The sequence below is a fragment of the Eriocheir sinensis genome, chromosome 6, assembly GCF_024679095.1.
Source record: "Eriocheir sinensis breed Jianghai 21 chromosome 6, ASM2467909v1, whole genome shotgun sequence".
NCBI classification, from domain to species: domain Eukaryota; kingdom Metazoa; phylum Arthropoda; class Malacostraca; order Decapoda; family Varunidae; genus Eriocheir; species Eriocheir sinensis.
The window spans coordinates 23,676,863-23,681,862 of record NC_066514.1 but is presented as its reverse complement, the minus strand read 5'-3'; positions in this window follow the sequence as shown (position 1 = coordinate 23,681,862).

Sequence of the window (5,000 nt, the reverse complement as noted above, 5' to 3'; positions counted from 1 at the left end):
ACCTTCCCTTCCCTTTCCTTCCCTTCCTTCACGCCTCCTGCCTTCCATTCCTTATCCTTCTTTCTTTCTCACCCTCCTCCCTTCCCGCTTCGCTCTTATCTCTCTCCGTTAGTACGACTTGATCCTCTGGTCGTCCTAATCCACGACTCCATCACGACCACTGTCTTATCTTGGCCCCATATCTACCATAGACCCCCTTCCCCTGCCCCCTCCTTAGCCACGCCCCTTCCAGCCCACCCCAACTACCTCTCCCTACCTCAGCTCACTCTTAAATCCGCCCTCCTCACCTCCCTTCCTGTCACCCTCCCTCCCCTTTCCACTCCACTCCCATAACTCCCCCCTTTCCAGTTCACAACCCAACCTACTCCTGAACACTCCATACCTATCACTCCCCTTCCCCTAACACCCCTTACAGCCTATCCCCCCCTCCCTTATAATCAATCCCTTTTTCTACCCCTTCCCCTTTCCCTTCCTATCCACTTCACATCCAACTCTTGAACCCACTCCACACTTCTTGTCCCACCCCCTTCCCCTCCCAATCCCCTATCTCCCTTTCCAGCCCACTCCTATACCCTCCCCTCTCGCTTCTTCCCTCCCTATCCCAACTTTTCAGACCCAGCCCATTCTTATATTCTCCCCCTTCCAGCCTCCCCCCAGCCCCCTCTCCCTTTCCAGGCCACTCCTATACCCTCCCCTCTCCCTCCTTCCCTTCCTATCCCACCCTTTTCAGACCCAGCCCACTTTGATATCCACCCCCTTTCAACCCCTCCCCATCCCCCTCTCCCTTTCCAGCCCACTTCATCCTTTTCCTCCTGATATCACCCCCTTCAGCCTTCCCCTCTCCCCTTCAAGCCCACTTCTCCCTTCTTCCCTCCCTATCCCCTTCCTACCCCCTTCCAGCACACTTCCTTAGCTCCCCACCGACACCCCTCCCCCTACCTCTCACCTGCCTACCCACCTGTCTAACACCTGAGTCATGCCGTTTATCACCGCCCACGCCCACGCCTACCCACGCCCACCGTCATCATCTGTCCATCTGTCTGTCACTTTCCCTTCCTTTTTTTTCTGATTTGCATATTTTTTTCACTGTAGAACTTTACCCTTCACTGACCCCCCCCCTTTTTTTTGTTGTTGTTTTCATATTTCATTCTCATTTATTTTCACTCTTGATTTACTGGTTTGTTTTTCTTTCTATTGTGTCACGTAATCTACTTAACATAAACAAGGTCAACAAAAACAGGCAACCAAGCGGATATACACTTTAATGAACTACTCAAAATAAAAATAAAATAATAAATAACTGGGGCTTACCAAGTGAAGGAAAAAAATAAAAGAAGTTAATTAGATGATCAAAAAGTGATTTGTCTTTTTTTATCATTATTTTCATTCTCTTCCACTTTTTTTTAATCATTTTTTCTTAGTCAGTTAAATTTTCCTCTCTTTTTTTTGTTTTTTCATATTTTTTTTCCAATTATTTTTTTCCTGGTTGTATTTTTCTTGTGTTTTCTTTAATTTTCTTCATTTTCTTCTCATCATATTTTTTTCCTATGCCTCCGTGTGTGTGTGTGTGTGTGTGTGTGTGTGTGTGTGTGTGTGTGTGTGTGTGTGTGTGTGTGTCCTTTTACATTTTCTCTCATTTGTCTCATATTTCCTTTTCTTTGTTTTCTCCCTAGTTTTCTTTTTCTTCCATTTCTCTTTCTTTAACTTTTACATTTTCTCTCATTTGTCTCATATTCCCTTTTCTCTGTTTTCTCCCTGGTTATATTTTTCTTCAATTTCTCTTTCTTCTCTTGATTTTAGCTTTCTGTATCTTTTCTGCCTTTCCTTGTCTTCTTCTCTTTTCTCCAGTTTTCCTTTTCCTTCATTTTCAGGGCTTTCTTTCATCTTTGTCTTTTTCTCTTTTCTCCAGTTTTCCTTTTCCTTCATTTTCAAGCCTTTCTCTCAATCTTCATCTTTCTGTATCACATGCTTTCTCCTTTCTTCTCTGTCTCCTTCCTTCTATCCCTTCCCTCTTTCTATCTCTTGCCATTTTCTCTCTCTCTCTCTCTCTCTCTCTCTCTCTCTCTCTCTCTCTCTCTCTCTCTCTCTCTCTCTCTCTCTCTCTCTCTCTCTCTCTCTCTCTCTCTCTCTCTAGATACCTTTTCTCTCCTTTCCCTTCCTCACCTCGTTTTTCTTCCTTTCCATCTTCCCTTCTCCTCCTTCTTCTCCTCCTCCTCCTCTTCCAAATGTATATTCTCCCTTCGGACCAATCCTTCTCTCTCTCTCTCTCTCTCTCTCTCTCTCTCTCTCTCTCTCTCTCTCTCTCTCTCTCTCTCTCTCTCTCTCTCTCTCTCTCGGCCGTTTCCTCTCCAGTTACTTCTTCCATATTCTCTTTCGGGTGTCAGTTATCACGCCTCTCTCCCTCTCTCTCTCTCTCTCTCTCTCTCTCTCTCTCTCTCTCTCTCTCTCTCTCTCTCTCTCTCTCTCTCTCTCTCTCTCTCTCTCTCTGTTATTTTTTTTTTCAATATTATCTTTATTTATTATTTTTCAACCGTTTAATCATCACAATATGACGTAGCGTATATTTATCTTCTTCTTCTTCTTCTTCTTCTTCTTCTTCTTCTTCTTCTTCTTCTTCTTCTTCTTCTTCTTTCTTTCTCTATTCTCATTTTCTTTCTCCTTCTTCCTCTCTTTCGCTTCTCATTCTGCTATTTTCTTTTGCTTTTTTTTATAACTAGTATTTACCTCCTTCTTTCCCTCTATTCTCTCCTCTTCCTTCTCTCCCTTCTTCTCTCCATCTCCTTCTGTACCTCTCCTTTTAATTTTGTTTTCCTCTTCTTCCTCACATTCGTCACTTTTATTTCCATTCCTTATTTCTCTATTTCTTTTCTTTCTATTTTCATTCAATCGTTTAAATCACAAAGAAATATAATAACTGTCCTCTACCTCTTCCTCTCTCTCCCTCTTCTTCCCTCCTTCCCTCCTCCTCCTCCTCCTCCTCCCTCTCACCCTCTCCACTCTTTTTCTCATAACAATCTTTCCTTAATTTTTTTCTCTCCTTTCCCTCCTCAACGATTTCCTTATTGTTATTTGCAGAGTCATTTTTCTATTAACTTTTATTCCTAGTCTTCAATCATTTCCTTATAATTATTTACATTGACATCCATATTTACGTTATTTTTCATCTTATTCAATAGTTTTATTCTCTTACAAGTCTTTGAGCTGAGGTAATTATTTCTTCCTTACCTTGCAGTGTATAAACTTCAATGTAAAAATGAAGATGAAAAAGAGGAGACAAAATACCCAAAGATATTTAGAGAGAACACAAGATTCAAGACATAACAATAATAATAATAATAATAATAATAATAATAATAATAATAATAATAAACACAAGAAGAAAACATTGGTAAATAAAAGTAAAACAAAGAAGATGACTAATAAAGAAGGATAATTAGAAACGGTGGAAAAGAAGAAAGGGAGAAGAGAGGGAGACAAGGAGGAAAAGGGATGGAGGAAAAGAATTAGAAAAAAGGGAAAGAAGATAAAGAGAGAGAGAGAGAGAGAGACGAAGCAGAGACGATAGGAAAGGAGAGAATGGAGAAAGAAAGGAGGAGGAAAGGAGGGAGAGAGAAGCAGGGACAATAGGAGAGAGGAGAGAAAGAATGAAGGAAGAAAGGAAGGAAAGAGGAGAGAGGAGGGAAACAGAGAGAGAGAAAGGAGGCAACTGGGGAGGAGAAAAAGAAGGAATGGAGAGATGGAGGGAAGGAAGGAAAGAGAAGGAGGGAAGGAGAGGAAGGAAGCAATTGAAAAGGAGAGAAAATGGACGAAGAAGGGAAGGAAAGGAAAGGAGAGAGAAGGGAGAGAGACAGAGGAGGAAAGGAAGGAAAGAGAAGGAGGGAGGGAGGGAGGGAAGGTGGTTGTGGTTTCCTCCATTTCCCTCTCCCCTTCCTCTCCCTTTCCTCCCTCCTCCCACTCAATCTCCTCCTTTCCCTCCCTTCAACCTCCTACAACTCTCTTTTCCGTCTCTCTCTCTCTCTCTCTCTCTCTCTCTCTCTCTCTCTCTCTCTCTCTCTCTCTCTCCCCTTCCTTCCTTTCCTTTCCTTCACTACCCACGTCACCATTCCCTCCCCTCCCTTTCCCCTCCCTTTCCTTCACCCTTTACACCTATATACTCCCTTCCCTTCCCCATCCCTCCACGTAACTCCCCTTCCCTCCCTCCCTTTCCCTTCCTTACCCACTGTGCCACCTCCCCCTCCCTTCGCTCCCCTCCCTCCCTTATCCTCTGTTCCTCTCCCTTCCTTCCATTACCTACTGTCTCTCCTCCCTTCCCTTCCCCTTATCTCCCTTTCTTCTCCCTCCTTCCCTTCCCTTCATTTCCTTACCTACAGTTTCACCTCCCTTCCGTTTCTCTCCCTTCCGCCCCTTATATACTGACCCCACTCCCTTCCCCTCCCTCCCTACACCTATCTCCCCGTCCCTCACCTTCCCCTTCCTTCCCTTCCTCTCCCCTCTTTACCAAATCCTTCACCTTTCCCACGGACGAGGAAATAGCACTCACAGGCCCTTATGAGGCGACTGGCGAGCGAGTCACTTCCCAGGTTTAAGGCCATAAGGAGGGCGTGTATTGTGGTGTGCTGTGAGGGAGTGGGCTTGGAGGGGAGGGTGGTGTTGTGGGTGGTGGTGGTGGCAATATAATTAATAGTAACAGTAGTAGTAGTAGTAGTAGTAGTAGTAGTAGTAGTAGTAGTAGTAGTAGTAGTAACAGGAGAAGGAGGAGGAGGAAGAAGAAGAAGAAGAAGAAGAAGAAGAAGAAGAAGAAGAAGAAGACGAAGAAGAAGAAGACGAAGAAGAAGAAGAAAACTAATAAAAATGAAAAGATAAGAAGAAAAACAATATTAACAACAAAAATGAGGAAAAAAAAACAAAAACAAAAACGGTAAAAACTTAAGCATAATATCACAGAAAGAACAAAATCCAGAGCAAAACCAGAACTATAAGAAGCAGAATAAGGAGAAGCA